Source organism: Equus quagga, chromosome 2 (assembly GCF_021613505.1).
Source record: "Equus quagga isolate Etosha38 chromosome 2, UCLA_HA_Equagga_1.0, whole genome shotgun sequence".
Taxonomy (NCBI): Eukaryota; Metazoa; Chordata; class Mammalia; order Perissodactyla; family Equidae; genus Equus; species Equus quagga.
The window spans coordinates 99,525,547-99,539,186 of record NC_060268.1 but is presented as its reverse complement, the minus strand read 5'-3'; positions in this window follow the sequence as shown (position 1 = coordinate 99,539,186).

Sequence of the window (13,640 nt, the reverse complement as noted above, 5' to 3'; positions counted from 1 at the left end):
GAGGGAAATCTATAGAGATCTTAAGTAGATTAGTGGTTGCTAAACCTAGGGTTGGGGATGGATGGACATAGGGGAGTTATAGCTAAAGGTTACAAGGTTTCTTTTTAAGGTGATAAAAATGTTCTAAAATTAAGTGTGGTGATGTGGTGATGGTTGCATATATTTGTGAATATACTAAAAACCTTTGAATCGTATAGTCCAAATGGATGAATTGTATGACATCTCAATAAAGTTGTTGAAAAAAAAAGAAGAGAAAAGGGCTCAGGGAAGGTCCAGGGCAGAGTCCCAAGGAACACCAGTGTTGAATGGTCATATAGGAGAGTATGACCTTGTAGAGGAAACTGAGAAGCATTGAGAGCTGTAGCCAGAAACTCCCAAATCTGGTGTCAAAACATCAAGATAAAATCATAAAAGTAACCTTAAAGACATAAGGTATCTATAGTGTAGGTCCCAAGGCAGCTGTGGAGCCAATGTGAAAAGTGATGGCATTTCGGGATGTGGGGCACATGATTCCCTAATCCCTCCCAGGAAGTTATCTCATCCGACTGATGATCTTCACATTGGGAGTCCAGGTAGTTCTGGAGATTGAGAGTGTGTACAACAAGGAAGTAAATTCATAAAAGACATAACTTGCTTTTCCCTAATTTTAAGACTGGTTCGGTCCATGAGAACCATAGTTATAGGACAGTTGTTAAATCAAAAGAATCCTGTGGCAGAATCTAATCCTTAACTTCTTCTTTGTTATGGGAACAGGTTAGCTGTGCAAACTATTAGGAGTAGGGAGGATGGATGGACATGTCATACATATTCTTTTCTGGGAAAATCTCTCATCTGGGCCTTCCAAGGGTGACACTGAAGAATAGGTACCAATAAATGTAATATTTCTTAGAGTTAAAAGTCTCCTTAAAGGTCCGTTTGTTTACTAGTTCTCAAAATTTTTATTAGTGCTATAGCCCATTTTCAAATGAAGTCTTACCTGAAATTTGAGTACATGAGACCAATAAATGCACTACTGTTTTAATTGATGCCAGGGTAAGAATGCCCATCTGCAACTATACAGACATGTACCTGAAACGTAGAATTGGCTGGACCGTTGTCAAAAACCCTTTATTCAGCCGATCTGTGTAAGGATATTAAAACCAAGATGCAAAAAGAAGAGGCTTGTCCAAGTTCCACTAGCTATTAATGATCTTAGCTGGAACTCCAGGGCGCCCTCATACCAACTGTGAAGGTGCAAACACTTCTAGATATCTAGGACCCAAAGAAATACAAACAGGAGGCAGGAAGAAGCTGCCTTTCGTCAGCAGTGCCCACAACAGAATACGGCTGGTGCTCTCTGGTGGGCATCTCAGAGGTGAATACACTTACAGCATTCAAAATATGAACCAAGATGGCAGAGACATGGCAAAGTTAACCGTATTTAAAACAAAATTATTCTCTCTTTAGAGCAACAGTTCTCAATCATGACTGCTCATCACCATAGACTGTGGAGTGCTTTTGTTTAAATTGAAGATGCTGGGTCTTTTGTTTTTGGAGCTCAATAAACATTGTCAAAATCTTATGAAAGTGTCAACACTTTACCCAGAGGGAAAAATGCACATGTGTTCATGAGTATAATATTTTGCACATCTTCTTCTCGTATCTTTTAGTCTTGCAGGTATATACTTAGAACATCCCTGGGCTTCACTTTAGAGTCCCTTAATCTGGAGTAGGGGACACTGTTTTTCAATATTGTTTTCTCCTATGGTAACTTAAAGCATGATTCAATTTATAAAAGTTCAATTTCAAAAAACACTTTAGTGGCACATGTTATATGAAATAATGACCTCAACCATAGGCATCACCTACTTGACTAGAGAGTCCTTGTAATTTAGATTCAGGTGCCTTAGTGTGAACTTTGGAGCAGTCTCCAGTTATTAGCTGATGGGGGCAACGACCATATGAAGCCAGACTGGATCGAACATAATAGAAACACGAAAGATGGTTGGGTGCTAAATCTCTCTGATCTCTGCAGGGGCTCGCAACACTGGCCTCAGGCTAGCGCACATCTCCCTCTCAGCCAATGAAGCTGCAAGGAATAGCAGACAGAACCTGGGTTTCTCAGTCAGACTTCCCAACATCCAAGACCTAGTCCTGCCACTCACTAGCTCTGTAACCTTGAACAACTTGCCTCAGTTTCTTCTTTCGTGAGATAGTGAAACAACGTCCTTTTTTGATAGGATTCTTATGAAGAGTCAGTAAAATTATGGTACCTGGCATTTGGTATGAGAGATTGTACAAACAAATAGAAAATGTATATAAGTACAGATATGCCATGATGTGACAACTGGACAGAGTATAAAACAATAGAACTCTGATTCACAACCTCTTGAACAAGCAGACTAGGAAGCTAAGCCGTAGTGTCAGTAGCAATCAATCCAGAAGGGTCAGGGCTTGCTCAATGACTGCCAGCTTCCCTATTTTTTTTCCCTCTGCTTCCAACTTAGGACCAACCAGAGAAAACTAAATATGCTTCCCAAACCAATCACGTAGGATGCACCTGCTTATAGTTGGCTGCCTCCAACTTCCACACCAACAGCTTCCAATTAAGGAATACCTGAAGACTTCCCTTTTTCCCATTGTAAAGCTTCCCACTCTTCTGCCTGCCTTTGAATCTTCATCAAACACAGGCGATGGTGGCTGACTCCTTTGCTGTAACAAGCTCTGATAGCCTTTACTTCCTGTCATTTGGGTGGTCTTCGTTTATTTCCAGAAGTAGGTATTTAACAAATATTAGTTTCCTCCCCTGTGTTTCTATTTCTCCTCCACCTGTGGGTACTAACATGTCCTTATTACTCTTCCCTTTTACTTTTAGGAGTCAGTCACAAATACTTCTGAAGGTTAAATGAAGCCTCTCATTTCATCTTAAAGATATATCTCTAATACATTTATCGTTTTCAAGTCCAGATATTTCCCAGGACACTATTAGCTAAAGAATGTCCTGTAAACCTTGGTCTTCATGGTTGGAAAGTTTGGAGAGACAGGGATTGAGATTGGGGAGTTGGGGAGGGAGGTCCTTGCCTAAATAGAGATCAAGCTGCATGTGTGTTTTGTAAACTAAGGCCTACTTTTTTTTGCTGAGGAAGATGTGCCCTGACCTAACATCTGTGCCAATTTTACTATATTTTGTATGTGGATTGCTGCCACAGCATGGCTGCTGGTGAGTGGTGCTAGCTCCGCACCCAGGATCTGAACCTGGGCTGCTGAAGTGGAGTGTGCCAAACTTAACCATTAGGCCATGGGGTCAGCTCCCAACAAGGCCTACTTTTATCATTATTCTTATTCTTTTTTTTTTTTTTTAGCTTATCACTGATCAGCACAGAATGAAAGTGGCTTCCAGTGAGGGGAACAGAATTCACTTTATTTTTCAAAAATATAAAAAATAACCTTCCATAAAACAGCCATAAAAAAAGCCTAAGACTGCTGTGAATCTTCTGTTCAGGGGTCTGTCTTCCCTTCCAACTGCAAAAATAACAACTTGGGGAAAAGCTGTCAGGCAGAACTGCGCTTCCTGGCTTCAATCTGCTTGCTGTGGCCTGGGCATTATTTACAGAGGGGTTTCATGGATATTATAAACACTGGTGAGATTTCTTTGGAGTCCATTGGGCAAAGGAGATGTGCATGCATCATTCCTTCCAGAGCTGAGCAGAGGCTGGGAAGAGGGATAGCTATTCACAGGGGACCAGATTATCTTGAAAACAGCTTGCTGCAGTCCCACGATTAAGTTAATAAGATGTGCACCATATGCTGGCTTGGATGTGCTAATATCCTGGTCCCCTGAGTGTTGTAAGAGGATGATGGCACTGACCACTCAGACAGCAATGGCTCCCAAAGTGAGGGACTGTTTCTCCGCATCCCTCTATCTCTGAGGAAGAGGCTCTGTGTTTACCCCGGGCTGCCTGACCTCAAAGCTCCCTGTAATTTGGGAAGCAAATGATTCATTTGTCCTGTTAAGCAGCACCAAGGTTTTGTGAATCAATTTCGCACCTACTAGAATGCAAATTACACAATGAGAAGCCTTCATTTCAGGGTGTGCAGTAAACTCTGAAGGCCAGTTTCTATGCTGGGTGAAAACAGAATCAAGCCTCTTGAAGTCAAGCAAACAAAGCAGGAATGGGGAAAGCTGATTTTGGATGGCAGACTAGCACCCCCTTCTGCCCCTGCGCCCCACAGCGTGTTGCAGCTGACCACAAAGACTCTGCCTTCCCTGGTGGGGTCAGCCTACCGTAAAGCACTGACTTTCCAGAGGGCGTGTTGGCCTCTTCGATGGAAGAAGAGGTCAGATACAAGTGGAGTCTAATTTAACACAGAACTCTGGTTTTTCTCATCCAGTTCTGTGTTTTGTTTCTGTTTCTAAGAGAGAAGAACACCCTCCCTATCATTTTGGCTTGTTTTTGGTCAGAATGATCAAAGAATAGGCAGCAGACCAGAGTGATGTTACAGACCGAATGTCTGTGTTTCTCCAAAATTCAGATGTTGAAGCTCAAACACCCAACGTGATGGTATTTGGAGGTGGGCCTTTGGGAATTAATTAGGCTAAAACTAGGTCATGAGAGTGACTAATGAACTGACTAATACAGGTGGTCATTCCTAAAGCTGCCGTTTTTAACTTATTGATGGTATTATTCATTATTTCAGTCATTTATTCAAAGATCAAATGCACCTATTGCATTTTCCTGTTACCTCACAAAGGGCACGATCTGCTCATCACAAAACAAAGTCCGATCATCAAGAGGCAACTTGGTGGCAGAGAAAGAGCATATATTAAAGGATACACCAGCAAATAGGAAGATGGGAGGACTAGTGTCCTAAAGAACCATCTTAACGGGGCACAGAATCTTGAAGCAGTTACATAGGTCAGTAAGTTATAGGGGAGGGGTATAGGAATGTTGACCCTCTGGTGTTACAGACTGGGAGTGGCTACACCAGATGGACTCTTTGTCCAGGGGTCATCACATTCCTAAGGAACTCAAAAGAACAACATTATCATCTTATCACGGCTGGGAGGTACATGCACAAGTAGGCATCATAAAATCTACAGAGCAGGTGGATCTCCTGAAGGGTACATATCCAGCTGGGCTAGTTATTCAGAGGTCATTCAAAGTTACAACATGGTTTCTTTTCTACAATATGGCTGCCCTATGTCAACCTTGTATTGAGCCAGTATTATTCACTTTATGCCAGTCATGGTGCCAGACGGGTGCTTAGGAGGATGGAAATAACTAAAGTTTCTGGCGGCAGAGGCAGACACATGACCTAGAACAACTACTCCACACACTGAGGGTTCTAACAGAGAGGTATGAAGGCTGCAGCAGGATCACAAAGAAGTCAGTGTTATATTGTATACGATTTACTTGTCTATGGACAAGGTCATACTTGTGTATGTAAATCAATTTAGTCTACACCCTAGGAGGATCTGTTAACACCCAAATATTTCTAATGAGCAGTTCAGGTCCTAATGGTGACTTTCCTCTACCCAGAGAGGTTTGCACTCTAGAGGTGTGCATTTCAAATATCAGTATCAGAATACGCTCACGGGTGCTTGCCAATTACATAATATATGCCAGAAATAATTTTTTACTAGTGAAAATTTATGGTGTTTCATATATGTTCTTGGCTATTTAGCTGGTATAATTTGTGTGCTTCTGTCCACTCTTGCATAATTGGTGAATAAAAATTTGGTGAATTAGGCACCCCAACCCCTCACTCTAGTGCCCTAGAACTAGAATTCTACTTGGCCCTATTTCCTCCTAGTTAACAGAAGATCCTGACACTGGACCTACAAGAATAATAGTAGATCATGCTATCAAAATATTTGTCACATTTGTCTGAGATGAACCTTTTATCCAAGCCTTTCATACAGTGGCTTCATGTCAAGCCCCTGTTCTTAACAGAGAGTCAGAACTTCAACAAACTTATAAGAATTGGTAGAAATATTGTTATATACCTCTTTAGCTAATAAATGTCCCTTTGGGTAGCAGTATTTGATCTAAGACTTGTTTTTCTTGTATACCATCCAGTTGGGCTTGTGTGGAGAACAGACATATAATTTCTTCCCACCTCTAATTTGGGGGAAGATGCCAATATTGACCAAAGATTCTAACTATGAATGGCCAACTTGACCCAGATCAGCACTCAACAGATAGCTTCACAGTGAAAGTGATGCCTGTGCTGGGTTTTGAAGCTTTCTGGTTGTGCTCAAATTTTTATAGATTTGAAAATGAGTCAATCATTTCCCCAAACGTGTTAAACAGTGCTTCGCAGAGAACATCTGCTCAAAAACAAAGTCGGTGTCATTGGAATTCCAGCTCCCTCACTACTTCCCTTTTACCTCAGAGATGGTTTGAATGTCTCGGAGGCTGTTTCCACATACATAAAACAAGAAACATTGTGCTCGAATGACCTCAAGGTCCTCTGTAATTCTTTGATGGTATACACTGAAACACAACTGGGTTGAAAAAACATCTTTAACGGAAAAGAGAAACCCATTATGTGGGTAAGAAAAGAGTCAAGGGTCGAAGAGGAGACTTTTCTGCGTCATTCCTATCTTTGGAGAGTAGCCATTTGTTGAGGACCAGCTCCCCCACACAATTATTTAAATGCAGTCTAGTCAAGAAGACAAATAAGGAACTAGGCTGTGTATTGTGGCACATTGAGATGGAAGGAGTGCAAGCGGGGCTTTCACTAAAGTGCTGGGGTACAAGGGTTTTTTTCCCCAATAAGAAAAGGGCAGCATCAGTTTCAAGATAGATCGTGTATGATAGACACAGAATTTAAAAAATCTTTGAAGAATTCAAGTAGTTTGGATAAGAAATGTGATGAATGAGAATAGTAGGCAATAAGCCTATAAAATAGATAAGAACCAGATCAGGAAGTAGGAAGGGGAAGAAAACTGGTAATTCTTGGGTAGCCCACTTACCCTGTAATAACCTAGGCATATTAGAAGATTATTTAATTTTCAGAACAAGCTTATGAGTAAGATGTTGGTAACCTTATTTTACAGATGAGAAAGCTAGCTTTGGGGATCATGCTAAAAAGTTTACATACTATTCTTTGGGTCATAGGAAACCTGTGAGAGCCTGTAAGCAGAAAAATGGCATAAATTATGCAGTCACCAAGAAGGCTGGCTTCCCTGGAGATCATCTGAGAAACGAGGCCACTGAGCCACCTTGCAGGAATTTTCAAACATGTCGGGAGACACATGGCCAGAAGCAGGAGCGTCTGTCAGCAGAAAGGCTAGGCTTGGCTGGCTGCAGCTGGGGAAAACTCTCTTGGGGAGACCTGTCATCTAGGGGCCGCTGGCTTGTTCCATGTCCTCTCCTTGTTCTGCCCACATATTTTCCTCTGCCAGACACAGGTCCCACAGGATGACGGCAGCCAGCCCAGAACGGTGGGGAGAAAAGTTAGTCTGAGCAGAATCACTGCTGTGGAACAGAAAGGACCTTGCCTCAGAACAGCTGTTCCTGAGAAGTGGTCTCAGAGCTTTCAAAATAGATTTTAAGCACAATCTGGAGTGAAGTGCATGGAGCAAAAAGGGTAGTGGCTAACCTGAGTGAAAACAGAAGTGTGCACAAAACCCGGAATTTCAGAGTAGAGAGTGAAATTCCTGCAGGGAGGTGCTGAGGTCCCAAAGGGAACAGTGGCTGCGTTCTGAAAATGTGGTAGCTGGGATTTCTTGATAAATGACTCAGTAGGTGATGCCAAGAGGAAATGGTCTTAGAATTGCCTTTCTCCGCCTGCCCCCGGCTGTTTGCCCATGGCTAGAAGCCATGGCTGCTCTTGTAGATAAATGAGTTGGTTCCATCTGAAGAATGTGGACTGTGAAAGGAGATGAGAATGAATCCTAAAGGCCTTAGAATTGGTCCTACACTAGAGGGTTCATCTAGTATTCTCTCTTCCTTTACGTTTGAGGAAACCGAGGCTCAGAAAAATGAATTGATTTGCTCCAGGTCAGGTCAGTTAATTGATTTACTCATTGTGACCCGAAAAATAATGGGATAAACATGAGTCAATGAATCTTAAATCTAGCCTGATCTTTGTAGTTAAAACCACCCTTCCTTTTCTCTGAAAATATTAAAATAATGGTAGATTAATAAGAAAGAAATGTCAAAGGTCCCTGGTTATCAGAAAGGAGCAGCTATACTCCAGGCTACTATTAGATAGGAATAGGGCCAGGGGTAGGGGGAGTTAGGTGGGAGGGATGGGCAGATTCCAGGACTCAGGGATTGGCAGGATGTTAGCCCAGCAGCTCTTCAGTTCTGTTTCTGTTTCTAGAGCTGGAATGCTGTATTCTGCCACCATAATATACATTTGACTACGTAATAGACAACTGGCTTCTGCTGAGGGGCCTGCAAATTCTCTTGGCTACTTTCATATTTAAAATCCTTAACTTTGATAAATGAGACTATCACAACGTGAGACTATATGACATGGTGAATCCTGGTCTTTTTTTTAAAGCATACAGAAGATTGTTAATGGAAAAAACTTTCTTCCCTTTGTTTTTGTAAACCATCTCTTTCTGCTATTGCTTATTTGCCCTGAAAACCATAAAACAAGTGCTGATTTATAGCCAAAACATACATAGTGTTTTCGTAAGTTGGTAACTTTAATATTCAGTGATAATAAGTACCCTGGCCACACACAGCACGATTGAGGTCCAGTGGTTGGCCAATTAGAATTTAAGGTGAAACTCCATCCAACTGATTTTATAATTAATAAGAGATTCAGGAAGATGAAAGTTAAAAACCTCTGAAGTCCAAATGACTGTATCAGTGTTGGAAATAGAGACAGTAGTTTTGCTGTCATTTATTGGATATCTTCCATTCTATCCATCAGAGACAGTAGTTTTGCTGTCATTTATTGGCTATCTTCCATTCTATCCATCAGTAAGAGCAATGATGGAAGAGGCACGATCTTTGCCTTCCAGTGGAAGAGCACTGACGTTGTTGAGCACATAATGTAGGTTAGACATTTTTCTTACACATATACCTTACTTACTTTCATTACTTACATTAATTCATTGGTATCTAAAGCAACCTTCTGAAGTATTTTCCACATTGTGAGAATGAGGAAACTGAAGTTCCAAGAGGTTAATACAATTGAGCAAAGTTGCACAGTTTGTGTCAGAGCCAGAATAAACTCGAGTCTGATCCCAAATTGATAGTGTTTCCACCACATCATTTTGGAGAAGTAAATGACATCTACCAGCACCCAAGCAAGAACCAGATAGATCTATCACCTCTTGGCAGATCCACTAGTCACAATATGCTAATGCTCTGCCAAGGGGCCTACAAATTCCCTTGATATCTTCATATGTGAAATCTCTAACTTTGATGAATGAGGCTCTACCAATGTGAGACTCCATGATAGGGCCAAAAGCCCTGATCTTTCTCATCTACGACTAAAACGGGTGGATGAGAATAATATGCTTCAGTGTTTTACTTCAGAGTTCATCCTCTCCAGGTTTGGCAGCCCAATAGGACATTGTGTTGTTCTCTGAAGTGAAGACACTTTCAGGGAGCCCCTTGGCTTGGTTTTCTCCAGTTATCTCTGATGCGAAAAGTTGTTCAGACTCAGAGTAAATGAGATGGTACCTCCTGGATCCAATATGTTGAATAGGATAATATACTGTGTCAAGTACTCTAACTCTGGAGCCTGAACATCACAGTCTTTTGGGCAAATGAGGCAATTTCTGTTGCCTGTCTTTTGAGGACACTGCAAAGGATTCATGTACAGTTGACGTCTGCCTCCAAATTTAAAACTGTCTCACCTCTAATCAGTTTGACTTTTCTGACTGAATTCTCCTCAAGGACTCTTCCTGGTTTCCATCTACCCCAGAGTCAATGACTTTCCATTCCAGTAAGGAGTCCCTCTCCTCACTGCTTGCCATTGACTCTACTACTTACTGGGTGAAAACTTGGCTCAACTTATATCTGGGATATTATGGTGACACAGAATCTCTGTCAGAGGAATTCATCAGGAATATGAATGGGCTTCTCCCTATTTTTAACAAATGTATTGATCATAGTAGGTCTTGGATTAATAGTCTTCAGAAATGGACCATAATATCAATGCAATCTACTTGGGGAGGGAAAATAGTGGAGTGGTTCTTCCATATCTCTGCTTTATTTTTTTTTTATATCATAGGCTTAAACCATAGACGTGAGAGGTAACAGGGAAGCTGGTTGATCACTTAAAACTCCATTTTCTTTGTACTAATATCTCTACTGTACAAGAAGTAATTCTTTTTAGAATGATTAGATAGCAATCATTGCCTGGGCTGCAATATTTCAAAATTACTCATGGGTGTGGTGAAATTTGGATTGACTTACTCAAAAGACGTGAGTTAAAAGCTTACACCTGACACCTAATTTTCTGAGTGACTTTTTCAAGACATTTTCCCTCTTAAGGTCTCAGTTGCTCACCTCAAAATGTGGAGATTGGTCAAAACCAAGGATAGAAATCCGTTGTGTGTTCCGTGCCTAACGCAGGCATTAGTAAGTCATCTTTCCTCCAATACAGATGTAACTGCGCAGTCTTTCATGGAGTAGCACTCAGGTGGTGATTGCTATTCAGTGAGATTTGGAGTAAGATATAAAGTACATGTCTCATCTCTCAATGGCAGATGTCAAATATGGTTCTAACATTTTTATGATTCTTTTTCCTAGGCTCTTTTTTTGGCCCAGAGAAAACTGTAAAAGAGGCAATTGTCAGATCAATTTGTTATATTTTGTAGTAGTTTTCAATGTTCAAATCTCCTTTAAGTCCATTTTCTCACTTATTCTTCACAACAAAATTGGAAGACAATAAACTTTGTTCTCGTATGTATCAGCTAGCTATTGCTGCATAACAAGCCAACCTAGAGTTAGTGACTTAAAACAATAAGCATTTATTATTGCTCACTAGTGTGTTGACCTGCTGCATAGTTCTGGTCTCAGCAGGAATCTATGGTCAGCTGAGAGTTGACTGGGGGCAATCTAGTCAAGGAGGGCCACTATTTGGAAGGTTGACAAAACTAGATTCTCCTTCAGATAGTCTTTAATTGTCAAAAAGGCTAATCTGGGCTTGTTCAGATGGCAGCAACAGGATTCTGAGAAAAAGACACAAAGAATGCCTCTTGAAGCCTGGGTTCAGAAGTGGCACTGTGTCACTCCAACCTCAATTTATGGCCAAAGCAAATAACAAGACCAAGCCAGATTCAAGGATTGGGAAAATAGCCTTCTTAAGTGTTCTGCCAAAGACTGCTTACTCCCTGGCAATCCCCTTCCAAACGAGGTATAAAACATTCCATCAACTCAGAAAGTTTTCCTGTGTGCCTTGTTGATTCTCTTCCCTACCACCCTCCATTCCTTCAGGAAACCGTGTTCCAATTCTTTTATTTTTTGAGGAAATTAGCCCTGAGCTAACATCTGCTGCCAATCCTTCTCTTTTTGCTGAGGAAGACCATCCCTGAGCTAACATCCGTGCCCATCTTCCTCTACTTTATATGTGGGATGCTTACCATAGCATGGCTTGCCAAGCGGTGCCATGTCCGCACCCGGGATCTGAACCGGCGAACCCCACGCCGATAAAGTGGAAAGTGTGTTCTTAACCGCTGCGCCACTAGGCCGGCCCCCATGTTCTGATTCTTAACACTGTAAATCATTTTAGTATATTTTTGGATAAACAAAATCATAAATTAATTTCTGCCTCTTTTGTCTAATGGTGTTTTCCTGAGTGATCCACACTTTTTAAAGTTTATTGGCTTCCTTTTTGATTTCTTCTTTGGATTCTAGCTTTTGTTGTCCTTTTCGCTCATCATTTTGTGTCCCAGCACTAATCGTAGTGTTGTATAAGCAGGAATTATTCTACATACAAATGGAATGAGACACAATATTCATTGTAAAACATTTAAAATGTATTTTAAAGCATAGAAATTATAATTACTGATAATTCCACTAACAGTAATACCACAGTGAATTTAGTGTGTTTCTGTCCTAATTTTTCCAAATCTTTAAAAAGTCTTTTCAACCTTCTTAAATTTTTTTTTTCTTTTCCTACACTGATACATGGCTATTATCTTTTTTTCTTTCTTTCCAACATTCTTTCTTATCCAATAATATACTTCTTTAAATTTATTCATTTTTCTCCGTGTATACGTTTGACTAATCCCCAAAGTTTTATTGGTTTCTCATTATAAAATGTCTGTTATACCAGTTTTAATTTAATTTTTTGCACCTAAACACTTATCAAAGCATATTTTTATTCTATTTTATATTTTTAGTGCTGTTGTATATTTGTGTTTATTACTTTGAGGCAAAAAATTGTTTGCATACTTTCTGTGTTTTGAAATTTACCTATCATGTATGTAAATGTATTATAGACATTCAAAAGAATGTTCACAATCTGTATCTACTCACAAAACCTATTTATGCCTCTTCAGTCTGACTTATTAATTAAGAGACTACAGCAAAGTCGTTAAGAGGTAAATCTCTGGAGACAGGTTGCCTGGGTTCAGTCCTTGGCTCAACCCATGAGTCGAGCTGCTGAATCTGGCTTAAATTAATTCTCTCATCTGTCAATGAGACTGTAATAGTGTCTTTCTAGAGGTCGTTATGAGCAGTGAATGAGCTAATACATATAATAACACATCTAATAAATGTAGCAGTGCCTAAACACTATAGATGTTAGTTTTCATTGCAATATCTTGTTCCAGTCATCTATCTCTATTAACTGTTTTCTGTTTTCTGTGTTAAAGATTGAGATGTATTCAAGTCCTTCACTGCAGCTGTAATTTTATCAACTCTGCCTGTATTTCTACATTTTTGTTTTAAATATTTTAGTGTCAAATTATTTGAAATGCTCGTAATTGTCATTTATATGTATTCATTCATTCATTTGTTATTCTTATAAAGCACACTCATTTTCCCATTTGATGCTTCTGCCTCAAAGTCTACAATACTGATATTACCAAGACTGCTTTCTTTTCATTTGTAATTGCCTGGTATATAATCATCTACCTTTTTATGTTTAGTTTTTTTGTTTCATTCCATTTTATTGTATCTGTTATTAACATCATACAATTAGTTTACATTCTTTTACCAATACAAGAGGACCTTAATTCTTTTACAATCACTGTGACAACTGGTATTTTCCATTGTCCTTTTTCCATCTTAGACTTTCTGCTTTTAGGCTTTGTTATTTGTCTTTCCTAAATTGGTTTATATCAAAGAAGTTCTGTATGCTTTCTTTCTTCAGTGACTTGAATCTTTCACATACTAATTACACTAAGTATATCTATAAAAAGTAAAGATATTTGGAATTTCACTTCCCTATTAACTTAAGAAAGAACAATATCTACTTATAATGGTATGTAATGTACACAGAAGGAGAGCATGTCGTTTCCTTTCTCCCTTTGGCCCCAATTTTTAATAAGGTGGGATTTTAACCCTAAATTATTGTTGTTAATAATAAATGTTATATTGTACATTTTTTATCAACTATATTAATAATTACATATTATGATTATTGATTTTCCCATTTTATAATTTTATACCATTTCTTTCAGACTAACTTCTCAATCCATAACTTTTTAAAATTACCAGAAAGTGTCAAAACCTCTA